The 27,522-nt window shown below is 40.2% G+C and overlaps 1 long non-coding RNA gene across 1 annotated transcript; it reads left to right on the top strand.

The window, feature by feature from the left end:
• The first annotated feature begins 10,933 nt into the window (after positions 1–10,933).
• On the top strand, positions 10,934–14,539 carry LOC121819050 (uncharacterized). The gene is made up of 3 exons (XR_006059197.2): positions 10,934–11,007; positions 13,312–13,361; positions 14,512–14,539. It is a non-coding gene; the product is annotated as an uncharacterized LOC121819050 (long non-coding RNA).
• The last annotated feature ends 12,983 nt before the right edge of the window (positions 14,540–27,522 follow it).

The following is a 27,522-nucleotide window of genomic DNA, read 5'->3' as shown; positions in this document are numbered from 1 at the left end:
CCCATCCTAGGTGGCCAGTAGAGGACATTTTAATAGTGGGAAATTTATTTATTTATTTAATAGTGGGAAATAGTGGGATTTTTATTCCTTTAAATTTTTTTGAGTGTTTGTCCCCCCCCCCCCCCCCCGCCCCACCCCAGCCACTTGGCTTGTAGAATCTTAGTTCTCTGACCAGGGTTGAACACGATGACCCTCTGTGTTAGAAGTGCAGTCTTAACAATTGGACTGCCAGAAAAGTCCAATAGAGGCATGTTTTCTAGGAGGGGATGGCTTTCCCCAGAATGTTTCGGGTGGCCCCAGTTGGCCCTGTGCTCCTGCCAGCTCTTCCTCCGTAGCCCTTGGCAGAACACAACTTCACAGCTTCACAGAGTAACGGTGAGCATGCTTCCTGCACCAGGTCATCCTCACCTCTCTCCCTGCTCTGCACTGAAACCCCTGAGAAATTCAGCACTTCTCTGTTTGGCCCTGGGCTCTTTGCTGAGTTGATACGGGAAGTCCATGAGGTCCCAGGCCCTAGAAAGCTGACGTCTGACTTGGCAGGAACTCAAACTCTGGCTGTGCTCAGATATCGGACTTTTCTGGCTGGGGATGTCTCTATGGGACCATGACATCTGGGGGCAACAAGGCTCTGTAGGGGTTACTGAAAGGGTCCCAGGATGCTGCAGGAACGAAGGGCTGCAAGCACTGTTGGCAAGCCACTTCTGCCCCAGAATCTCTTATTCCTCCAGAGGAGGGTGTGTTCCTTCGCTCCCTCTCCCACTTCTGCCACCTGGAGTAAGTTCTTTCTCAGACAAGGATGGTTTAAAGAACTCCAGTACAATTCTGATACCTGGGCACTTGGTCAGGAATCTTTTCTTCGCTCAGGGGCTAGCCACTTTCCAGTTTATTTTCTGGATAGTCGGAAGTTTCTGGTGTGCTGATATTACCAGATTTAGGATCTTATTAACAGGCCCCTGCAGAAATATACTTTCTGTCAAGCTTCGGTTTCTGACGTGGAAATACCTGTAAACCATTGCTGCCATCTTATTCTTTATATTTTTAAGATTATTATTTTGAAGACAGACCAGCTGGGTGGTGGACTGAATTGGTAAAGGAAAGAGAACAGGGTTCTGAGGGATCAAGTCATTTCTTTCTGGGAAAGCAGACTGTGGGTGAAAGCAGAAGTATAAACGAATCTACAGATATTACATTTTTATGTGTCCTCCCATCTAAAGCGTATTCCATGTAATAAGAATGTTTAAGCCAGAAGGGAAGACTTTGTGATCTATTTCTTAGATTTATTTCTGCTCTCTGGAGTCACTGCTTCGCTAACCTTGCTCTGCCCCCACATCATCCCTCATCCTTCCAAAGTAAATAAATGGAGTTTTCTTTGCCTTTTGTTCTTAATTAGCTATCAAAATTTGAGGTGTCACCCAGACTCTGAAGGCCCTTGTGACACTGTCTTAAGAATGTGGGGGTCGCCTTGTTGTCCTTGACTAACTGGCCTCTCTCCCGTCAGTGGTCTCTGAGATGCATGGAGCTACACAGGCATTTTCTGCCTGGCTCTCATCACCAGCTCCAGAGATGATGGAGCTCCTGGCCTCTGTTTGTATATAGAGCTGTCTGAAATGCATTCGGGATCTCTTGAGGTGAAAAGAGTTATATAAACAGAGAATGTTATTATGGATTCTTACTACAGATGGAAATGACTGGGTATTCTCAAAATAAATAACATTTCACATTTTTATAGATATGTAACATAATATGCATGTGTGTGTGTATTTATATTCTTTCCATCTTGAATACACAGCCTCTCCTTCCTTAGCACTTGGATAAGCCATTCATTTTGCCTCCTGCTTTTTTGATTCTCTTCTTAAGAATTCATTTAATTGTTGCCAGCATTTGGAGAGTTAGGATGAAGCGGTTATAGGCTTCCTGCGAGCTCCCGCCAGATAAGTCTGCCGTGGCTATCGCATTTAGGAGAGCTGAATGCTGAAAACACTTAAGTTCTGTTTTTCCACCTCCCCTCTAAAGAGAGATCAATCAGCTTGTGGCTCAGCATAATTACAAATGGAAACTTCCTAGAAGAGGTGCCCAGAGTTTAGAGGATTCAGTATAAGGCACCTAGATTCACAAGTTGCTTATTTAGATACTTCAGGAATCCCCTTCTTTTTTTTTTTTTTAATTGAGTCAGTGTATTTATTTTCCTTGAATATTTGAGGGCAAAGCCTGCTGTATCTTATTTACATTGATCTACTTTCAGTAAAACTAACAAGTGAATGTAGGTAAATGAATGATAGGATTATAACTTTCCTAACAGTGCCTTTCCCACAAGGAAAATCCAGAGTATGGGGACCCTATTGCTGGGGGCTTACAGAAAAGAGCAAAGATGCCAAAGATTTATCCTGAGCCATGGGATAAAGAAGCCATGGGAAGAAGATTGGCATCCACAAGTCTGAGCAACACGAGGCGGACAACAGCTGGCTGTGCCAACTCCACCTGGCTCCAATAAAGGACTGGCTAGCATCCTTGGCAGTAGCTGGTGGGAGAGGCAGGCGGAAGCCAACTGCCCCGAGGCTGGCCAGTTCTGGCGGAAGGAGGTGGAGGAAGAAGAGAGAGCTGGGTGAGAGGGCCTCGGGCCCTCAGTATGGTGCTGAGCAAATGGTTGACTTGGGGGAATTCAGGCCAATTAGAGAGTGATCCTTTCACAGGCAGCCATCTGGAGGGACCCATAAGGGGACTGAGCCTGTAATTGGGAAGCTACCCTATATGACAACTTCCAAATTTTAAGAGGATTTGATCAAACTTTTTAAACTAAGATTTATTGAATGCCTCATACATAAACAGGCTCTATGATAGGTGTTGAGGTCTACAATAATCAAAATAGTGATAAGAACAAGATGATTGATGATAACGATTGCTAACTTTTAATGAGCATTTATTAAGTGCCAAAATATGTTACATGCCTCAGCCATTTACTTCTCCCAATATTCCATAAGATAGGCATTATTATCATCTTCATTTTAGAATGAAGAAACCAAGATTTAGGGAGTTTAAGTAACATTCCCAGGGTCACAGAATTAGGTGATACATCTGTATTCTTGACTATGCTTAAAATGTATGGCCTGTACTTAAGGAACTAATAGTCTAGTAAATAAAGTAGACATGAAAGAAAATACATAGTAATGAAAATAATCCCACAGTAATGCACTCTGCAACAAATCGAATTCAGATATAACATGATTGAATATTGGGTTTCATTCCCTTGCTTCAGACTCAGGTATACTAAAAAATTAATGGCATTATAACTCAACTTGTATTTTTAAGATTAGATTATTTTGGACTCCATTCATAGTGATATGGAGGTTGTCACTGTAAAGTAACAGTAGCTTATTTGTATGGTGTACTAATAGTAGCTGCTTTTAGTGGCCATGTACTATAAAGTTGTTAGTTCTAGTGTCTACGATCATTGGGAAAAGTAAAGAATGCTATTTCTGATGTACAGGTCATCTAACTCAAATGATTTGCCCACAGTTCAGAGTTAGTGAAGTGGCAGAGCTTGATCAGAATGGAGACTATTCTAATCTAATGCTTTCTTCACTATGCCCATCCACATTGCTTCTCTCCAATAGAGTGGGATGGATGTGGTACAGCTACACAGAGGAAGAAGCCTATTTAATTTTATGGAAGAGATTTGCATAGGGAAGACAGAGAGAACATGTATTGAATTCTTCCTCCATGCCATCCACCATACTGAGTACTTAGCATGTATTTTTTTTCATGCATTTTTTTTAAATTTAATTTTTATAAAAGCTAAGTCGGGACTTATGGATGAATAGGAATTTTTCCAAAGAGACTGGGGAGCTGTGGCTATTCCAAGAGGGAATGGTGTGACAAAAGGTACAGAGACATAAAATACTATGGTGTGTTTGAAGGAATTAGAATCAGGTTTATATTATGAAAGCATAAAGGGCAGTGCAGAAATAGAGAAATTGTGGTTCTGGGGGAATGAAAGATGGTAGTGACTGGAGATGGGGTTGTAAGGATAGAAATCCAATGAGATTCTGGAGGGCCTAGGACAAAAGAACATGGAACTTTTCCTAAAGGCATCCGCAGCAGAGTGAAGAAGAAATAAGTTCAGGTTGAAATTCCATGTTCCAAAAAATTTTGAAAAGTAGAGCTATTATCCTATTTCTTTTAAGTCAAAAGCAAGTTCAGATAGAAAGATGAAGGACTTTAGCCAAAATCATACAGTTTGTAAATGGCAAAGCTGGGCTTTGAACTCACATCTTTGTGGCTCAGAAATCTACATTTATTTATAACCACTAGGTGTTATGCTTGAAATAGCTCATTTCCATATATTGGAAGGAAAATGAATAGAAATAAGGAGAGCAGAAAGTGTTCAGCAGCTTCAGACCTGCTCATCCAACATCCTGTTGTGAAAATGCATTGTTTTCTTCATATAGATGTTTATTAGAATTTCTAATATTACACTTGTCATGACGAATTTTTAAAATGTCAATCAAGAAGCATGATGTTAAACCAAGAGAGGCATGTGGGGGTGGGATGAATTGGCAGATTGAGATTGATATATATATACATACACACACTATTGATACCATTAATATGTGTAAAATATTGAGTTAGCCAAAAAGTTCACTTGGATTTTTCCAAAAAATATAAGGAAAAACAAACAAACATTTTGGGCAACCAAAGATAACTAATGAGAACCTACTATATAGCTCTGGGAACTCAGTGCCCTCTGGAGACCTAAATGGGAAGGAAATCCAAAAAAGAGGGGATATATATCTATATCTGTATCTATATCTATGTGTCTGTGTGTATGTGTGTAGCTGATTCACTTTACAGTAGAAACTTACCCAACACTGTAAAACAACTATACTCCAATAAAAATTGATTGAAAAAAAGAAACATGATGTTTAAAGATGGGGTCAACACAACAGCATGAAGAAAAAGATCAAGTCGAGGTGGAGCTTCTCCCACTGCTGTCACTCGGCAGGTCACAACTATTTAAAATTTGAAAGCAGAGTTGCCAAGAATCGCTGCAAAGAATACATGGACAGTGACACACAGTGAGGACAGAGATCTGACTGGAAGTCCCCTTCCCTAGACCCAGCAGTGAGCTATTTCCATTTGGAGAAAGGCTTCATTTTACTGTCTATAGAGAAAAGGCCATATACATTAGCAGAAACCACCCTCAGAAAAGAAGGAAGCATCAATAAATTGGCGGTTCCTATTAAAAGTTTTATCTAATCTCCACAGTTTACATTATGGAGTACCACCAAATACATAAATGGTAGCATTTAACTTCAGAGTTAATGGGCTTTCAACCTCTGCTCCAAATTGTGAACCCTCCCATGCATTTGCTATTCTTAATTGACACTAGAGATTTTGGTTTGGTTTATGTTTTGTCCTAACCTTTATAGAAAGAGCTGTGTATAGGAGTCAAATAATTCACTTTTCTACTCACTAGTTGGCTGAACTTTGCCATGTTGGTTACTTTCTCAGAAGTCTCCTTTACTCAGCTTCAAATTGGGCATAACAATGCTACAAAGGTGTTTCATGGGAAGGGCCTGGCTGGAAATAAGAGCTAAAAGTGGACAGGATTATTTTATTATCTGTATCTTACATAGTATCAGAGTCAAGATCATAGCACAGGTGCATCTTCATCCAACCTGGCAGGGAACTGCTGTCACTGCAGAGCCCCCAGGTGACAGATTTACTCCAAGGACAGATAATGGATTGTGGACTCAAAATGGGGACATTGTGAGAGCCATACAAGGACCAGCCTTCTGGGTGGTCCAACGCCATACCACCTCTAGACTATTTTTGTTCTGTAGCCTTTCTTTGAACCTTTCTTTGGTTGAAATCCAATTTAACATGACACTTTTTAGTTAATATAGATGTGGTACACATAAAGTTACACATTAATATTAAATATAATATATATTTAGGTTATATATTAATGTAAGTAAATTGTCTCCTTCAAGTCTTTGCCTAAATGAGCTTTCTCAGAGTAGTCTCCCACGTCTACCCAAAATAAAATCCAACCTTCTTCACAGCACCCCTTCTCTTCTGCTTTATTTTCTTGGCAATTTTTACCTTCTAATATACAATTTAATTTTTATTTTGTTGATGTTTTATTTTTCTCCTCTGACCAAAATACATGCCCCATAGGAGCAAAAATTTTGATTTTTTTAAAAAAATCTTAATAGTCTTTTTTCCCAGTGTGTGGTATTTCATAGGAAGTCAGTATTGAAAAACATTACCATGTTGCTTTTCTCCCTGAATTTCTAGGACTTGAGTTTACTTTAACATAAACTCATTCATTAAATGGTTTTTATTTTCATAATTGAGATAAAATTCCAGACATAGAAGCTCTCATTAGCATACTCAAATATTTTACATGGCCCATCATATATGAAAACCAAAATGATTTCCCAGTTGTCCAAGGTGATATATTTTTCTCTGGGATAAGAGGCCTGAAGTTTGCCTTTGTCTATTTCATGAAAAGCAGTAAAATTTAGAAGTGTCTCTTCAGCACATGATCTTTGTTTCCACAGTATTATTAGAGACTTCTAAGACTGTAATGCCAGTCAGAGATATTGCCTGCTGCTGCTGCTAAGTCGCTTTAGTCGTGTCCAACTCTGTGCGACCCCATAGTCAGCAGTCCACCAGGCTCCCCTGTCCCTGGGATTCTCCAGGCAAGAATACTGGAGTGGGGTGCCATTTCCTTCTCCAATGCATGAAAGTGGAAAGTGAAAGTGAAGTCGCTCAGTCATGTCTGACTCTTAGCGACCCCATGGACTGCAGCCTACCAGGCTCCTCCATCCATGGGATTTCCCAGGCAAGAAGAGTACTGGAGTGGGGTGCCATTGCCTTCTCTGGAGATATTGCCTAATAGATAGCAATTAAAGACTTTAGTCTTGACACAGGCAATGCAGTGAAATTGCTCTGAAAGGGTAAAGAAAAAAAGAAAAGTCCATCTGCTCCATTTCTCTCAGTGTGAAAATACTTGTTTATAAATTGTCAACTCCATATATGTGTGTGTATGTTGCTTTTGAAATAATGGTTATTTCAAGCAAGTAAAAAACTTTGCTTGTGTCACCTATACATAACATTAGCATGAAAATAATGAGACTGTTTTCTGGTGACTTGATTGATCCATTGAATTTTTAAATGCCAGTTAAGTGACTAAGGCAGATGAGGTGACAAAAAAATTTTTTTTATCTTTTCTTAAGTGCTATAATGGAAACATAAATAAATTACAGTATGTTTGTATAAAGGAATCATTTAATAAGATAACATAGATTTGTGTGGGTTGAGAGGGAGGAAGGGTAGCGTTCTCATAGAGAAGGATAAAATGGTACATAATTCAAGATCACAGGCAGCTTAATCACATAAATATAAATAGAGACAACCCATTTTATTTGTTGGCTTTTGCTCTTATATTTTTATCCTGGAACTTTATTTTGCTTAACTAGCAGAGATTTTTCTTTCCCTCTCCTTGAGTAATTATTTTTTTTATCCCTGAGTATGGGGAGAGGGAAGAGGCTTAAAATCACAGTAAGAAAATAGGAGGAAGGACTAAGCCACGTTTGTCTGTAGGTTATAACCTGCATTTATTATTTTTAAGGGGTTAAGACACAGCTGCCGTGGTCTGCAGAAAAGGGGGATCATACTGGCTGGTTCTCTGGTTCTTCTGTTCAGAAGCATTTCAGCCTAAGCATAGTGAACTTCCTAGAATACCACTCTCATCAGCTGATGGAAGCTGAGCTTGTGTTGTAAGCAGTGCATATTATTGTATACAATTTACTGCAAAGGGAAGTGATATGAATAGAGAATGGATACAGTAGCTTACTGCGTGCTAGCAGGTCTTTTCTGGGCTCCTAAATGTTAACTGGATAGTAATGTAAGTTATTACACTCATTAAATTAGGCCACAAACAAGTCAACAGTGATTCAGCAAAATGGCTTTGTTTGTATAGTGCAAGGAAGTCTGATAGATATCCAGTCACACATTTATGGCTAAATGGATGAAGATTTTAACATTACAGCCTAATAAAAACCCCATACTGTGTGATTAAATAAGAGGGAAAGCAGTAAAAAAGAGAACGCATAATGACGGTAACATGTAGGTCAGTTACAATTTAATTGTCATTGCACTTCATTGCTAACATATCAATTCTCTGCTGCTTAGCTGAGCAGAAAACAACAACTTAACATGTACACTGGGCCCACTGACGAGTCATCAAACCCCCACTTCCATCACCTGCTTTTGACTACTTCCTTAACAACCACATGAAGTCTTCCTGCTTTAATAGGATAATCTCGCTGAAAGCTCCTGCTGATTATTTCTTCCCATGCTCAATGCATCAATGATCAGTAAATTTACTTCACACTCTACATAGATGCTAAAATTAGATTGTTTGCATTACAACTTTCAATACTTCTGCAACAAGAAACACCTGCCTGCAGATTTATATTGTTTTTTTTTTAATGGTTTAAAATAAAGATAGCCTCACCATGGCGATACCTTGATGTACTATATCGGAGGCGCACAATGGCTGATCATTTTTCTTACTTATCCAATTTGTACTGTATTTCTTGCCATATAAGGTGTAGCTTCATTATCATTAATTGCAGCTTTACAAAAACCGAGGAAGTATTTATTCTTGCCAACTTTGCTGCAATTTTACTTATTCAGTGCAACTAAGGGGGGGGTGGTTGGAAGTAAAAAAGCACTGTATATTTAACTTTTTTCTCTCTGAATCTGGATAATTCACAGAGTTCTCAAAGGGGCTTTGGCACCATTTTAAAATGTTAGCTCTAAAGAATTGTCTGTCTAGCACACTTAGGCTGATCTATAGTAAAGACTTAACCGAGTACATAACCAAACTATTAATTCAGGTGCCTAAGGTGACATTTTTTTATCCAGCTTAGCGCAGTGTATTCCATATAGAATAGAGCACAGCTCCTCATAGAAAAAATGATCCAGAAAAAGCTAGGTAACTTTATTAGGGTGATTAGCAGCATCAACAATTTTTCTTCCCATTCGAAATCTCATTTTAATTTGGATTTCTGGGAATCAGGCCCACAGATTCCAAATGTCTCCAATACGCTCTCTATGGGTAGATTTTATTCCTTTTGCACCTCTTTGTACATAGCTAGATAGAATTATGTGGCATCTAAGGGCAAGAATAAGGACCTGGATTTCAAGATCATGGACAAGCAAAGCAAAAAACCCAGAAACAGGTTCTACCCCTGGATTGATGTCCAAGGGAGCCACTAAGCAGTGAAAGTTATCTGGTGTGCCTTGGAGATTTGGATGGCCTTGCAGTTACTTCCAAGACTGGCAGCTCATGAATCCCTGAATTCTTACTGAAGGATCAAAGATGGATGGGTTACTAATCCAAGCCTGTCATGATTAAGAAAATATTCATAAGAGCCACCTTCCTGTATTCATTTCTTTTTTCTTTATCGACTGTGGAATGGGAAGTCCTTTGAGTTCAACAAGGGAGAAAACCAAAATAATACAGTACTTTTCATTTCCATGGTGCTTTATATAATGATTATGCAAAGTGTTTAATGAATGAGTAACTCTTCTTGACATTTTGTAGATAAGACATGTAAGAGATTTGGACAAAAATAACAATATGAATCAAGATTTATCTGTGGTATTCCAAACACCTGATTTTCTGCATGTTGCCCTAGTCTACTCAAATGCACCAGGAAAGTGACTGTCTTCTCTTGACATTACTCTTTGACATGTGTTCTGATCATCAGTACAGGTCAGATTGGTTCCTCCAGCTTGGGCAGCTTTCTTACCATCATGGATAATGGTCTAGTGGGATTGATGACACTTATTGCCATCTAAGAAATGAATGCTGCTGATATGCAGAGACTCTTTGACTAGGTGGTACACCTTGCAGACACTCAAGCATTTGAGGCTAAGGAAGACCTATCATCTCTGAATTATCTGATCAGCCTTTTTATTTTTAACTGTTCTGTTAAGTGTTCATGTACATTTCTCTGTGTCCCTTTTAGAAATAAATTGTCCCTGTTAGAAATAAGTAAAAGACTCATTTTCACAAGTAACATATATTATCAAGGGGGGATAAATGTATTGATTTTGCCATAAAAATGAGCTCTGTAGATTTACAAGTGCCTGGCTAGCTAAATATAGAACTGTGATAAATTCAAGTTCACAACAATGGATTTAACCACATTATTATCCAAATAATCCACTTAACCATGTTTTAACCTCTCTGAAAATAGCTGGAAGAAGGATTGGAGGAGAGAGTGTTTTCAGGTGTTTTTAGATGATATTTTTGAATCATATCTCCCACTTGTCTAATTTTTAAACCTTGACCAGAAAAGCCATGCTCATTTTATCTTTGAATCAAAGGGAACTTGGCAGATTTCCTAATGACAAACTCCATTCAGTGACTCGAAGCAATGATTCATCACCCAGCGTATAAATATCTCGATCCTTGGTGCTAGCTGCTTCATGTGTGAAAGCCAGTTGGTGTTCTCTGGGGCCACTTTAGATTTGCTTCTCCCAAAGCAGTAGGAGACCAGGACCTAGGCATGGGATGAGGGAGGTGAAGTTCCATTGCACACTGCGTGTGTCTATGTGTGTGGGGGGGAGGGGGGCGGTGGGTGTGCGTGAGCAAATGCATGAGGCTGATGTAATGCTTGATTTGGCAGGATGGACTACCACTTTCTCCAACAGCTGCCTTTTATAAGCTTATCTGAAACCTTGACACAATTTTTGGAAGCTCATTAGACTTAAGAGTGATTGCAAATGAAAGAGGATTCACGGTTACTCACTGACATTCATGCCTGCTTTTTAAATCTTATGCTGTGTTGTTGCGGACCTTGATTTCACACTCAGATGCTTAACCCCGCATTAATATGTGTCTTCTTTCCCAAGATGAACACAGTTGCCTTTGCTATCTGGCATTATCGTTCCCCGCCAACAAAATGGATTGCAGGAAATTCAGTGGTGAGTGGGGGCGGGGACACAGCAATGATGTCTCAAAATTTTAACCATGATTTGTCCATTTATTCTTTAATACAATGCATATATTTTTGAGAGCCTACTGTGGCAGCCCAGTACCAGGCACTGTGCAGATTCTTCTTGTGAGTTAGGCTCTTAAATAAAATGGCAGATGTTTTCATCTCCTAGGGTCATACCAGAAGTCTATTTCTTTTTATCTTTCCTTATTAAATTATGTTTACCTGAATACATCAGGTTCATTTCACCTAGGCAGGATGTCCCATTAAGCATGACAAGTAGAAGGTTGCAAGATTAATGCCCTTCTTGAGCTTGAATTAGTGTGTCAGCATCTTTCCAGATCTGGGACCAGAGTCTATAGGAAGTATTCCATAATGGACCTTAGCCTCTAACTGAACTGCTCTAATATTATTCCTATAACAAGACTCCTTTTAAAGAGCCTCATTATTGGCTTCATTAGATATGTTACTTGCATCAGTGGCTGTAGTTATGCGTATAATATAGGAGAGGTTAACATAGCATATTTTTTATGTTTTCTATGGCATATAGCTTTAAGTAGCCAAAAGGTTTATGGCGATGTAATTGGTAGTTAGTGTGAAATTTGTAAGACAAATAGACAATATCTAGGGTAACCCCTCTAATCCTCTTCTTTCAGGTTTTTACAGCCACCAAAGGGCCTCATTAAAACAGCAGTCAGCACCTAGTGAAAAGATACAGTGCTTAGAGTGCCCAAAAGTGACAGAAAATCTGCATTTTGTAAATCTGACACCTTTGATCGATTATACAGTGTGAAGCCATTTCTTCTAAGCGTTATGATAATACTTCAGGTTCTCTTCTGAATCCAGCTTTGCTATATGTTCACTAGGTATAACAATGTGAAAAAGAGTCAACTGAATAAAATGAAGCTTAGGAAGTAAAGAGGAACCTTTTTCTATGGCACAAAGCTCTTTGCAAGCAAAAGGGCTGGAAAGCACCATTAGCATTTCCAAGGACCATATAATCTTGGGGTACCACTCCTATAAAAATGAGGATACTGCTTATGAATATACCAGTGTTTGTGTAGATGGAGGTAAAACAACCTGCAGGCTTCCGGGAAGGAAGGAATCATTTTATTTGCTCCACGGAAAAAAGTATTGGTTTTTTTCATCTATTTTTAGATTAATGTTTTACAATTATACCCAGGCTAAGGCAATTAATGAAAACCTTGCTCTTCATTTTACAAAGTGAAAGTGGAAGTCGCTCAGTAGATTCCAACTCTTTGCAACCCCATGGAGTATACAGTCCATGGAATTCTTCAGGCCAGAATACTGGAGTGGGTAGCCTTTCCCTTCTCCAGGGGATCTTCCCAACCCATGAATCGAACCGGGGTCTCCTGCATTGCAGGGGGATTCTTTACCAACTGAGCTATTAAGATACCTTTGAAATTTGAGACTTCAAAATGAGGGGGTCAAGTGAAATGTTACAAATTTTGGCAAAACTTATAATGTAGTTCTAGGTGGCTGTCATGTAGAGCAGGCCTTATGAAAATGACACTGAGTTTCAGAAGCATTATTGCAGATATCCTAAACAAAGATTGTCTCCTTCCAAGCCCTCCACACCTTCTCCCATGCCAGCAGAGGTGTTTGGGTTAGTCTCTTCTACTCAGACTCTAGACCCCAATGCCCTAATCAGTTAGATTCGTTTGGATAACTGACAGCAAAGATAGAAACTAAAATTAGAGGATCGGTAGAAGAAATATTCTTTAAAATTCTGTTAAATGTAAATTTACATTTTCATCATAGCCAGAAGGGAGGAAGGTGTGGAACAGTACTTAAGTGTGATTATTCTCTATTTTTGAGAATAGAATATTTTGAGGAAGATTTGAGACTGTTTACCAAGTATGAAAGGACCAAAATGGAAGGGTGACCTCGCCTGAGTCCTTTGTTTCTGCCTAGGATTGAACACTGTCCTTGTGTATATATTTCCATCAATTTCAGCAAAGGGAGAAAAGCCCATTTCCCACTCTCTCATTCTTTCTGTCTTTTTGATCAAATGATATTGAAGTAAAGTTTTTGTTTACAGAAACTTCCAAAAAACTAGCCAGACCATTTTGACCTGTATGATTTATGCATTTTGTGATGAGTATAAACTGCTTAATACAGTAATAGAGTATCTTTATGAAAAGTTAAGAGTAGACACAATGATTGCAAAGCATCTTGCATCATTTGTGGTTTGAGTACATAGCATGATAATAGAACATTGTTTGTAAGAAGCTATCATTCAAATCTTATCTGACCATTGTTTATATTTTAGAATTGAAAGTCTTCGAGGACAGATTGATAATCTGATTTAAACATGCCAAGGTAATTGCCTTTCTTTCCCCTTAAATGTACCTGGCTATAAATGCCTGCTGAAATTTTCTTTTCAGAGTTTTATGTATACTCATTTTGAATCAGTTTATTAAAAGGGCTAGATTTTTTCCCATTGTTATAAAAGAAACCAGTTTTCATTTAAATGATTCCATTTAGGTATTTGCAGTTATTAATAATACAGTTTACAAAGGGAAACATTTTAATGACAGGAACCTTGGAACGAATCCTTGAGAATCTGGAATGGATATTACTTTCTCTTATAATAATCTGGAGCCAATATCTACTTTTGTTGAATGCACCAATTTTATTTTATTTTAATTTTTTGAGGGTCAGAGGTATTAAATTTTAGTCAGTTGCTAGAGGGAGTGGCAAGCCTCTTGGCTGAGAAATTTACTTGAAATTACACTTTGGGAGGGAAAAAAAAAGAGAAAATTGCCTCATCAGATCCATCTTTCAACCAACAAACCCTCCAACTCTCACTGTTCTTAATTGTTGACCCCTACCATCTGTGTCACACAATGTGGCAGGAACTCTCTCTTCAAATAAAGATACATGTTACCTCATCAGAATGTACTTGTTAAAAGGGATAATGGTTTGCAATCGGTACTTAGCCATGTGAAATACAATACCCTCTTTTAAAATGTGGAGGTTTGGGGCCTAAGTTAATACCTTGGTACATAAGTCATTACATTATCTGAAAAATCACTTGATTCCAGGGGAGAATATCTGAAACGCTTTTGTTAGCTTCAGAGTTTGAAATGCAGAATTTATTTAATTTAGGAAAGGAAGTTATTGTGTGATGTCTGTTGCTAACTGTTGAGTGGCACTTAGCCTTTAAAAAGTTGCCCTTACATAGACAGTACCAACAGTAGAAAATGAATGGAAGGAAATTAAATACTTTCTCATCAAATAAATTTTTAAAAATCTGAAATATAGGAGGCATTAGATAAATGAGACTGGACTTACAAAAACCGCCATCTTTTAGAGTGAATTCTCTTGGTGTCTATAGCTTGTCTTGCCCTAAAAAATGAACTTTAAGGGACATTGTGAACAGAATGTGTGGGTTTAAAATTCAATGGATTATCTACATCTGTTAGGTGAGAATGAAACCATGCTGAAATAATGTATTCTTGTGTTTCAGAGCTATCACTGCCAAAGGCTACTGACTAGTAAGTATCAACATCTGTGTTACTTCTTCTTTAGATTTACTGATTCAATGTGTCTAAACATTTCATTTACCTCTGGAATTTTTTAAAGTTGTTTTAAGCCTCTGTTGGATGTACTATTTCATTGAAAGATATTATTAGCAAATATTAGTTGAGGGATTATATGTACAATTAGCCCTAAATCACATTAACCGAATGTTGTGATTCGTATTATTGAAAGAACGTCACACTCTTGAAACGGTAAATAATGGAATAAAAATAAATAACAGTACCTGTATTTTGACAGTGATATTCCACCTCTGGTTTTCCCGTGCGCAAGCGTAAACACGCATACACTCGCTAGCTCACACACACACACACACACACACACACACACACACAATCATTCAAATGCCTTTTCTTTCTCTGACAAAAATATTCATTAAAAACATTTCACTGTGCTGCCTTTTAATATAGCACAGGCATTCAACCTGCGCAGGAAGCTTCCTGGAACCGCACAAATACTGTGTAATTATCTGGTGGCTCCCTGCTGGCTGCTGCATATTCCAAGCACAAAGTGAGCAGTGCATTTCCAGAGCCTGACTCCTGTCTTCATTGTCCCTGCTTGGAATACGAAGCCTCACTTCATTATAGGAGACCTGATCAAACTTGATAGATTTAGCCATTATTCTTGACTGTGTCAACTTTCCACAGTTTTTTTTTTTTTTTTTCCCCTCCTTGAGCGCTTCTGTTTTACCACCCAGGGAATGCAGAATATTCTGAGTCTGGGTTTCTCTCTTTCTTGTCTATTCTCTTTCTTCCCTCCCTCCCTCTCTCTCTGGGCTCTCCCCATCCCCCCCTTCTCCATCCACCCCACTCCTTTCACCATCTCGCCCCCTCTTTTCTCCCCTCTCCCACCCAAACAAACCAAGGATTCAACAAATAATGTTCCTTCCACATCATGTGATTCAAGGAAAATAGGGCTTGCAATTTTTCTCTCAATTGTCCTCTTTGGGTTTGATTTTTCAGTTACTATAAAAGAATTCTGCCGCGATGTTGACATACAAGGCAGAAACACTTTGAAAATCCTTTTTCTATTTCCTCTTAGTAGCACCGTAACTTTTGCTCTATGATGTTGTGATGATGGTTGGGTGTTTTTTCTCTCTCTTTCTTTTTTTCTTTTTTTTTTTTTGCCTGTTTTATAACAACTTTCAAGGAGTACTTCAGAGTTCGTATTTTCAAGGATCATTCACATCAGTGTATTGTATCGAATTTTATAAACGTCGCAGTGCATTTTCTTTGCAAAAGGCATTAGATCATTCTCTAGGCAAATACAGATGTTGGTACAACTGGTTTAGCATAACAGATTGCTTTGTAGTTTTTGAGAGTTGCTATGCAACAATAGAGAATAATATCATAGCTCCACCAAAATTTTAAAAGATCAAAAAATTAATGCAAGCTGCAGCACCATAATTAGGATCGCACACCGATCCCTCAAACTGTCATGGAACAAGTTAATCAATATGTCAGGTATTTGCTACTGACCTTACAATGCTTATAAGGTCAGTTTATCATTACTCTAGTTAATGAATATATTTTGTGGTGAGATTTTATTCACTGAGTTTTTTTTTTTTTTAATATACATACGTATTTTCCTTTGATGGACCCCAAGCACTATTTTAAAGTAGCAAATAATGGTTCATATTTAGGTCTGCTTATTAAGTGCAAATTATTAACACAGTGAAAAGGAAGGATGTTGGAAAGTCCTATCACTCTTCTCCCCAAACCCCTCCCATCCCCTTGGTTATGTTTATTTTTTGAAAGCAAATGCCAAGCTCCCCGTAGAATGCCTTTCAACAAGTTTGCTCCCAGGATGCGTATAGAGTCTGGTTCTATGCCACAGAAATAAAGCAAGACGCTAGTATAGCTTGAATTTAATGTTATCCTCCTCAAATTAAAAATAAAATAATTATATTTTTCAGAGTGGCATGTTCAGTCACACCAAAAGCTTCGCAGCGTCTTAAAATGTAAATTGCCGTGAAGCAACACAAAGGAGAAAGGGAAGATTGTGAAGGCAATCGTACTGATCACTTAATTCAGTCGCTGCATATCCACTTGGCATAAGGTAATTAGAGTGCCACATTGCTGTAAAGACAGAAAGCTTAGGGTCCCATTCCGACTCACCCAGACGATAATACATGATTAGAAGTCAGTGACAGATCACAACTGCTGAATGACCCACCAAGGTCTTATCAAGGGCAAATCACATAATTAGCATGCACTTGGCTGGCAGAGGAGTGCAATGCTATTGTTCCCGCACAATCAAATTAGCCCCGCCAACGAGGTCAGTGTTCTCTGACCTTAACGACATTTCATGTTTTATCCTTCCCCCTTGGCACACACACGCACACATGCACACATGCAATCTGCACGCCTGCACCTGCACTTAAACCGCACCTGAGTTCTGTGGACACTAAAAATATGTTTCACGTACACATTTTTGAAGTACACTCCATTGACTCTTCAGTTCGTCACGTATGGAATGAGGAATGCAGCTAATGTAGTCTGACCCAGAGGGACACATATGTAATGGAGCTACTTTGACATAAATTCAAGCATCTAGTGAGGCCCAGATTTCAAGTTATTTGCTCTTCATGCATCTGCACCATCCCACGTGTACTAATGAAGTCTGAGCTCATGCTCAGGTCTCCCTTTCCTTCTCGAAATCAAAAAGACCCAGGTGACATGTGCACCCTGCCTCCACCCTGTTGACATTGCCCTCAAGTGTTATCTATCTCTGTGACCCAGAACTTCTCTCAGAAAGAATGGTGTTTTGGAAATGGCTGAGGTTCCTTGCAGCTCCAGAGTATGCTTGCAGCCGAAGGCTCATTGAGTTCAGTGGTTGCATGTCTGAGGCTTTCCTTGCTAGGTTGACATGACAGCCTGCAAAGTTAGCATCTTCTTTCCATTTTTAGCCCAGTGGGGATCCAGGCAGAACCCTTCAGGGAAACAACCTGACGACCTAGTGTGGAGGCTGTTTTGTTTACCAGCCTTAAAGTCACTTTCTCATGTGTTCTCCACACTTGATCCCTTGTTCACTGCACACAAGGGGTCGCTTGGTCATCAGCATAGAGCTAGAGTTTGTTACCTTTGCCTTGTGACTCGCATTGTTCAGCTCTGCTCCCTCTGACCCAGGTATCACCATGGCCCAGGCTTCTGGATCCCATTCTCCTGACACTGCAGCTGCTGCTGTTGCTAAGTCAGTTCAGTCGTGTCCAACTCTGTGTGACCCCATAGACAGCAGCCCACCAGGCTCCCCCATCCCTGGGATTCTCCAGGCAAGAACACTGGAGTGGGGTGCCATTACCTTCTCCATCTCCTGACACTGCTTGCTGCCAAATTTTGTATTGATTCTTTTAAAGAAATTATTTACATCCTATCAAATTACAACTGGGTTTTGAGTTCTTTAATGAGAAGAGCTTTAATGTGTCCTTTAATTTAAAAGCTCAATGACTTCATGTTTTTGTTCACCAAATCTTATTGCTCAAGCATGACTCACATTTACTACTATTAAGATAAGGTTGAGGTTTCATAACTTTTCAAACACATGAGTGGCTCAGTGGTAGAGAATCCACCTGCTAAGCAGGAAATGTGGGTTCAATTCCTGGGTTGGGAAGACCCCTTGGAGAAGGAAATAGCAACCCACTAAATGGCAACCCACTCCAGTATTATTGCCTGGAAAATCCCATGGACAGAGGAGCCTGGTTGTCTACATTCCACAGGGTTGCAATGAGTTGAACACCACTGAGCGACTTCAGTCCAGTATTCTGGCCTGGGGAATCCTAAAGACAGAAAAGCCTAGTGGGTTACAGTCAATGGGGTCGCAAAGAGTTCCATAGGACTTAGCCACTAAACCAACCCCACTAGGCCACATTGAGATGCTAATGAAATGTCTAGAGAACACAAATTTGTGTTAGAGGGAAGAGGGACTCTGGCTTGAGGCTGGTGTTGTGGGGATGGATGCTACAGGAGAGGTGGAGACTTTTCGATGCCTGGTACAGTCAAGCGGTGGAAGTGAATATCAGATGACTGGAGTCTAGTCCTGGCTTTGAACTTGGCCAAGGCTTTTTTCATTCTTGAGTTCAATGTCTTCATCTACAAAATGACTAGATGTGATAAGAAGCACTCCCTGATCCTTCCTAGCTGTAGCATTCTATGTTTCTGAAACCTGTGTGGGAGCTTTGCCCCAGTCCATTTGGTTATGTGTCCTAATCAACTGGAGTACTTAACATTCACACTGATGGATAGCAATGTTGCAGGTAGGGAACCAAGACCTTGGACATGGGGACAAGACCACACACAGGGAGGAGAGGGGTACAAGTACATCTACTGTCTACAAGATTTCCTCCCCCTGCACCAACCTTCCATGCATATACCTTCTGTAATTAAACACTAAAGAAGGGGAGAAGCCAGTGAGAGCACAACTGATTTATGGTTAAATAATACATTCCCTAAGTGTCAGTGAGAAGGCAAGTTCAAATTTGAGCCAATTAAATAATTCCAGCTCCCCCTTCGACCCTTCTGTAATTGTTCTATTTTGTGATGCTTGCGTCTTCAGGGGCAGTGCATTTCTACCACTGTACCATGATACTCTTCTCTTTCCACACTTATTTTCTTGGATAGATAAAGGATTTCACTTGACTTCCATTCTCTGAAGCTGAACTACATGGATATTTTAAGAGAAAGAGATTTAAATTAGAGATTAGCTGTGCAGGATTGTCCCTAAGAATTCATTTCTAAAGTGTATTTCATTAATTACAAATGCCTTGGTCATTTGTGCCAAACACATGGATGAAACTTTTTTTCTGGTATGGCACAAAGATAATTTCTAAAGGTGTTGTTGATCATGCAAACACAGGGACATTTCAGTGAAAATTAATATTGCCTGTCCATAGGACAGTGGCAGCATTCAGTGTGCCCCTAAAGTTCCTGCAAACATTGTTTTTATAATGGTTGTGATAAGCTATTCCATCCGCCTGGTATTTAGCCTTCATGGTAACTTCTTTTTGATGAAAATTATAGCAAATTATGCACAAAGGAGCAGTTTTTATACTTGTAATGAAAATATTAAAAAGGGACCCATTTCTACCAATTGTCTATCTAACAGTGATTTTACAGCGTCTGTAAAAGACAGGCGCTGCATCTGACAGCACAGTGTCTGGTATAAGGGTGTGTGCCAGTTTGCATAAGGTGTCTTCATATGTACGCTCTGTGTCCACTATATGTATCACAGATAAATATAAATCATGGTGCCCAGTGTCTCAGGGGGACCCCAGCCTTAGTCCTCCAGGGCAAACCATGAAAGTTCCCTAACAAACAGGATTAAAATTCACTCCTTTCAACCATCCCAGGCATTTATTCCTTCCTTTTCATTGAGCTACATTTGTCTGATTTAACAAGATAAGATTTGAGTGCTGATGCAGCCCGTTGTTAACGTAGCAGCCGCATCCACCATACCATCGACACTCGGCATCAGAGGAATGCATAAATCAGGTATTCAAAAAAAATTAGATATGCAGCACACCAGTTTTATAGTCCCAGCCTCAGAAATTGAAATGGCCCAGATTAATGTATTATATCTTACACACTGTCCGAGTGAATCAACTTTAATATATTGAACAGATTCGCAGAACAAGACTTTGTTATCTAAGGCGCACTCGGAAGAAGGAATTGACCTGAGGATTTGATTTGGTTCAGGTAGTTCATGTTGTACAGCAGCATTTGAATAGTTTCACATAAAAATAAAATTTGTATTAGAAATATTTCACATCATCATTTCTGGGCTCATCTGCACGGCAGTTTTGCAGAGGGCCAATATTATAGAAACAATGTCCGGCCAAGATATGATTTTAACCTTTGCTTCTGACATGGCAAAACAATATAATTGTAATTTTAATGCAAGCTGCTGTTTCTCGGCGAGGCAGCTTGTACAGGCTGACTTTAGTTTGGATTGCGACTGGAAATGAAATGCCCATTGAATTGCTCATACAATAGAAGCATCACAGTTTGTAGCATTCCATTCCCAAAGGCTCAGTCAGGGCTGAAGCCGTTCTGTGAAGAAGCTGCTTTTTATACGGTTGGATTCCATTCCAGGGAAGGACCGGCTTGGATGCATGGTGGGCCTGTGAGGACAGTAGCTCTTTTCCTTGCCAGGCTGGGATAGCCACAGTGAGGAAACAATTTGGGGATTTGCAGCCAGAGATGATGTGGTCCTTTCCCCTGAGTACCCGGAAGGGGCGGAGGGGGGGGAGGGATGGGGAAAGGAGCAAAACTTGAAGTCTGGGAGATATAGATTGTATTTGGGGATTCATGGCCAAGTGCTTCATCCTCCTATGACTTTCTCTTATTTCACATTCTAGAGGGTCCTGTTTGTGTAATCTCAAGACCTACAAGGTCATGTTCTCTTTCCAGTGATGGAGCCTGAAATCTTGTCTTGTATTTATCCACAATGTCAGCTGTGTGGTCCACAACCCTTCCCTGCCCTGCCCTGAGATGGGGGCTTCCCTGGTGGCTCAGATGGTGAAGAATCTGCTCGCAGTGCAGGAGACCTTGGATCGATCCTTGGGTTGGGAAGATCCCCTGGAGAAGGCAATGGTTACCCACTCCAGTATTCTTGCCTGGAGAATTCCATGAACAGAGGAGCCTGGTAGGCTATGGTCCATGGGGTCGCAAAGAGTCACCCACCCCAGAGATGAGATTCTACCTATAGAATGCGGTTGATAGAACAAATGTTCTTAGTCCATGATGATTTTTCTCATGGAACTCAGAGAAACAGACAGAGAAGAGGTACTACTAAATATCAAGACAGCAAACAGATCCATAACTGGTCAAACACTAGTTCCTAGTCCATGCAGATGAAAGGTAATCGAGAAGTTGCAAGGAAAAGCACACTTCTTCATAGGATGGCACCCCAGCCCCTGTTGACATTTATACAAATTCCTTTGCCTATTTAATCCAGTTAGCCTTGCCTGTTTCCCATAGCTTTGATTTATTCTGTTCTTGCAGATATTGGAGGCCCAAACAAGCTACCCAGTAGCAACAACTAAAAGACTTGTTTTGGCATATTCAGCCAGTTTCATGGTAGATGGCAAATGCCTGTTTTTCTCAGATGAGTGAAGCTAGTTGTGAACATGTTTGACATCAGAAATCTGGCTGTGTTTCCACCAGCCTGATTCTCTTTTTACCCACCTAATTCTCCTTTTTCTCCAGATGTCAATATAGGCGTCTTTTGTGACTGGGCACCCAAACCTCAGCCCTCTTTTGGCAACTCCCTCCACTCCCCCAGCCACACCCAGGAGGGCTACCCTCCTGCAGCCTCTGCTAGCATCCTGGGTTTCTCTCTGTCACACATTTACCTGCTGTTTGTAACTGGTGATTTAAGTCTCTCTATTCCAGGAGAACTCAAGCTTTCTTTAATACAATTTTTTTTTTCATAATTTTATTCTTCTTTTAGCACAGGAGAATTTTTCTTTGCCTGGCACAGGAAAGATTTTTGTTAAGTGTCAATAGAATTCACTTATTCAATCCATAAATATTTTTGAATGCCTACTAACGTGTCTGCATTGTTCTAAGTCCCGGGGACACAGCAGTGAACACAGCAAAGTCCTTTCTCTCACACAGCTTACATTTTAAAATGAGAGATCCATCACCTAACAAATATTAAACGAGCCTATGAAATTGCCAGTATTTGACTATAGAAGATCTTTAAAATATATATATATGGTCCAGCCTAATACATGGTGTGTCATGGGGAGATAATGAGCACTTCAGTGCAATAATGGTGTTTGACAACATCATCTGAGCCACGTTACCATCTGAAGGGCTCCTGCTTGAGCTTATTATACTTTCGGGTAAAAATTATCCAAACAGTATAGGACAAAAATCGGGCACCATTAGTCAGAGGGAACATAATTGTAGCTGTAATGATTACTGAAACAACAATCTCGTCCTGTTAACATGTATTACGCTGCAGACTTTACGTGGCATGTCCAGGCCTTGCTTCTGATCTCAGGGGTCTCAGCATGTCCTCAGAGCCCTGGTAAGCCTGCATTGGCCAAACCCTTCTGTATCCTGGGATGGGTCTGGGACCCATAGTATTCTCACTGTGCCCTGGTTCTCTTTCCTCATAAGCTCTGGTCCTGCATCAAGGTTCCAGTAAGTGACTGCCACCACGCTGGGGGCCAGTAAGGCAATGAAATGAGCCCAGGCATATTTGGTCACCCTCCTTTGGCCCGAGCTGAGGAGTGCCAGAGACTACAACTGTATTGCAAATGGCCAGTGGGGCCCTTTCCCTCACTGGTGCTTGCCCTTCTCAAAGGCGCTGTTGGGGCCCGACCTATGTGGGTGGAGCGGCCGTCAGAGGAGTTCAGGACACTGAGGGGACACACTTTCCTCCTGCAGGCACATTCGGAGCCAGATTCCTCACAGTGGGTTCCCCTTATGCCATCCAGCTTTGATGGCATGCATCTTCTGAGCTGGTGTGGGAAAGTGTCACAAAAAGTGCTAACATTTCTACTAGTTTGAATCATTAATTTTCTCAACAGATTACTAAATCAAATGACTTAAAAAAAAAAAACTCTCCTACGCTGCCATTTCTAAAGTTTATTTTAAATGTTGAGTGCCCTGATTTTTTCTTCTTTTGCACTTTGTTTATTTTTTCCAGATTAAGCTTCTTAGCTCTTTCATATGATAAATATTTTGTGTAAAAAATTGTATAGCTCACAGTGCTGCTTGGTAGCTTTCTGGAATTAGAAAGGGCTGTTTGAAAAATAAAACAAACAAACGAGGAAAACCAAAGCAAAGAGAAGCTTTTGCACAGGGTGAATAAGATGCCTTTTTGTTCCTCTAAGACGCTGGGGTTGACGAATGGACTTTGATCACTGATCTACTCGAGCTGGCTGAAGGCCAAGGGCATAAGTTTTCTTTGGACCATTTCTAGAGCAGCTAATACAAGTGTGTTTAGTAGGCTAGAAGGGAATTTGTGGAAAAATTATCCCACATACCACTTACAAAGCACAGACTTTGTGCCAGATCATTATGGGGAGCATTCTTCCCATTTTACGTCTAGGCAAACTGAGGTCTGGAGAGTTCACTGCATGTACAAGTTTATATATCGAACAAGTATGGCAGGACCAGGATTCAAATCCAGGTCCCTACCTCCAAAAGCCTGTGCCCTATCCACTCTTCCTCAGCTTCTGATAGGGCAGAGTTCTCAAGACAGTTAGATGGATCTCAACTGTTCTGCATTTGTCAGCAGGAGACATTCATATTAAAACTGAATTCCATTGTGTGTTTTCCCCAGGCTAGTTTAGGGAATTCTTGGCATCATTTTCTGCCTTTTGTTTGTTTGTTTGTGTGCATGTTTTTGGCCTTCTTTCCAGAGGACTTGAACCTTTCCAAGACCTCTTCTCCTTGGTTCCCAAGTACCCTGACATCAGGACATGTTACACAGTAAAGTGGATGATGGGGGAGAGATTTTTTTTCCCTGCGACACCTCTTCATATTCTTGTCCTGACAGACAGCTACAACTTGGAGATCCGCAATAACTTCCAGCATACCTGTGTCATTCTTTTAAAATAAAAATGAAGCGGCTTCAGCCTCCATTATTTAGGTTTCCCCAAGCTTTCTGGGAATGTGGAGCGAGAATAGGAAATGCTATGCTCTTCCAGCACCCTGACTCAGAATTCTCCCTTTCTCTGAACTCTCTCCACAAAGCTCAGCTGCATTCCTGAGCATTGTCTTCATTTCCTCAAGCACCACAAAAAAATGAGTTATTATACATAGTATGCATTTATTGACAGTTTCTAATAGTGAAAAAGGATTCCAGAATAGGACAGAAAACAACTCTAAATTAATTGTGTGACATCTCTGCTCCTGAGTCTTAACGGTGGTCACTGCAGGGCCTGTCCATCTGGCCATGGTCTCCCCTGGGGCCCAGTCTCCGGGCATTGCACTTGCTCTTTCTACTCTAATCTTGAATGCCTCTGCTCGCCCCACAGATTTCCAGCCTTCTCCCACCTTCATCCTCCTAGTCCACTGAAGAAAACTGAAAATTCCTGTGAAGATAACTTGCCTAACAGTTGAATGCTGTGTTTCCCCAAGATACAGTTTGATCGACTTTCTACTTTTGCATAACCCAAAAGGCCCACCAGTTGTCTTAAAGAGCCCTCTCCCACTGAGAGGATTTCAGGAACTTTCTTAGAAAGACTCCATCGTTCTTTTTCGTAAAGGGCATTTTGCCCATTGTACTAAGATTTTTTTGCCCACCGGTCTGATCTGGGCTTGATCATACTTCAGAATTAAGCTAATAGCCTGTCCTTTCCTGTCTCTGCTCTCCCCACACACTCAGTGTTTTCCTGACTTGAAAACCAGGTTGGGGGATCCTTGAAATCTTTACCCACCCACCGCCCCAGGAACTGAGAGCTAGTCTTTGAATCTAGGTGTTGGTCCTCTGTTTTGCTTTTCTTCAGTCTCAACTATCAAGCAGTTCCAATGCCATGTGGACATGAGTCAAAGTCGTTTCTTTTCATCCAGAACCTGACTTGGTTTGGTTGTAATTCACGTGTAAATACGCCATCCACAGTGCCTGAACTCATCAAAGGACAACTATAATATGAAGAATATGAAGCCTATGTGTACTAATAGTAACTATGGTGAAGAATCTGCCTGCAATGCAGGAGACCCAGGTTCAATCCCTGGATTGGGAAGATTCCCTGGAGAAGGGAATGGCTACCCCCTCCAGTATTCTTATCTGGAGAATCCCATGAACAGAAGAGCCTGATGGGCTACAGTCCATGGGGTTGAAAGAGCCAGACACTACTGAGTGACCTTCGCTTTTCACCACATATTATTTTCTATGTGCAAGGTACCGTGTCAACAGAGCTTCTATCATTTAAGCTTTATCAACTATTGTGCAGTGGAGAAAGTTAGCCCATTTTACAGGTGGAAAAAAACCAAGACCTTGAGAATTTCGTGACTTGCACAAAGTCACAGAAGCAAGAGGAAAGGTTAGAGCTTGAGTCTTTTTGTCTCCAGAGTACAAGTTCACAACCATCTGATTGTGTCACCTCTCTACACAGGTGATACAAAATATAGCCTGATACAAATACAGGATTTGCAGATAATCTGAGCCAATGGGTTCCATGGCTTTAGGTCAATAATGAACAAATCCTAAAATCCATTAAACCTAATTAAAGGAAAAGGGAGGTGCCACCAATTCAAGCATTTTCTTTGAGCAGACATAAATTTATCTTTGATTTAGTTATTTACATACCTAGGCAACTTCTTAAAGTCACTTAAAAATCTAGTCTTATCAGAACATCTTACAACAATCCATTGCTTATCCATCTCCCCTTTGTGTCTCCTGGCATTTTTTTTTTCTTTACAGCAGGTTGTATCTTGGAGATCATCAAGTGAGCCAGTTTCTCTAAAATGTACCCAGTCAAGCATTTGGATAATGTCTACAGCAGCTAGTGGTGGGAGTTTAGAGTTGATTTTATGATGCTTCTAAAGGAGGATGTTTGCGCTGTGTTTCAGAACTCTCTTTGTGGCTTAACTTACATACACAGAATGCTTGAAGTGTCCTTACCTGAACAACATGGTTCTCTTCTGTGCCTCCTTGAAAAATGATGTTCTGCTGCTGTGAAGCCAGATGAGTCATCAGTGGTTGGTACTGGAGAACCACACTTAGAGCAAGCTGCTTTTAGGTTCCCCAAGGGCCTCCTGCTCCTAGGTCTGCAATCACTGTGGAATAGCACAGTAGCCCTTGGAGAGTCCCTTTTTGCTAAATATCTCTACAAGACAGGGTACAGGGATCTGAAACTAAGAAACTCTTGGCCACATCCTAAGAGCTAATCTAAACACTATCTAAAAAGGAAAACTCAATCAATCATCCAGAAGTTTTAGCATTCATCATCTAGGTATTTTCAACGTTGGTATCAACCAAACGAAGCCATAGTATGTTCTTGGTCAAAAACTCTGCCCAAATGGGGTGAAGTGACCTGGATGTTCTGAAGAATTAAGCTTGGAATTTAGTGGTGAAAAAGATATTGGAAATGATCCAGTTTATCTGGTAAGTGGTCATGAGGATATGATTTAGCCCATTTGGTCACATTGCTAATCCCCAAAGCAGCAGTAAAACAAAGTTCTCTTGCTTCTGATTGAATCTTCTTGTAGTCATCTCGTTCTGATTTCCTTTCTTGAGGGCAAGAGAAAGTGGTGACTAGACTATTCTACCTCCGACACTGGTTATGCAAAGGCTGTTTCCAGACATGACATGCCTGCTTTGGGTGGATTTTCCACACATGTTGTTACGGCATCATCACCATCAGCAACACTGTGGGGTGACTACACCATATGTGCAAAGCGCCTAACTAAGTCCAAGAGAGGATGGAAAGAGAGTTGAGATACCAGCTTACACTTTACTTTGTGGTTGTACCACTGAAAATAACCATTTACGCATATCTAGAATTTCAGAGAACATAAAGAAGCCTAAAGAAAATCAAGTCTTGAGTCAAATCCATTTTAATGTGTTCAGCCTTCCTGTAAACCAACTTTTTCATGAAAACATGTATGTAAAGGGATTTTGAAAATATTTGAGAAATGCAGATAGCTATGTTTTCTTAACATAGTTAAGGGAAATCAGTCCATGTGAATGAGAGGAGGAGGTGGGTATTCAGTGGCTACACCTGTGAGCCTGGGTCACAGTAAGGGGAATTTCATAGGATAAATTCAGATTTTTGAAGCTATTGACATAGAGTCATGATTGAAATACTGTATGCATTGTGAATAGGTAGGAAAGGCCAACAAATAATAGCATAGCAACAAGCTCACAAAAAGAAGACAAGGCTAATTTTATAAATTAGGTGGTTTTTGCTTTTAAGGAAGCCCTGAAGGGCTCATATATTAGAAACTTTATTCCCAAGGAAGCCCTCATAAGCCAAAAACAA

This window comes from Ovis aries, chromosome 3, assembly GCF_016772045.2.
Source record: "Ovis aries strain OAR_USU_Benz2616 breed Rambouillet chromosome 3, ARS-UI_Ramb_v3.0, whole genome shotgun sequence".
Taxonomy (NCBI): Eukaryota; Metazoa; Chordata; class Mammalia; order Artiodactyla; family Bovidae; genus Ovis; species Ovis aries.
Note: the sequence above shows the minus strand (reverse complement) of the source record. Positions and strands in the feature narration are given on the sequence as shown.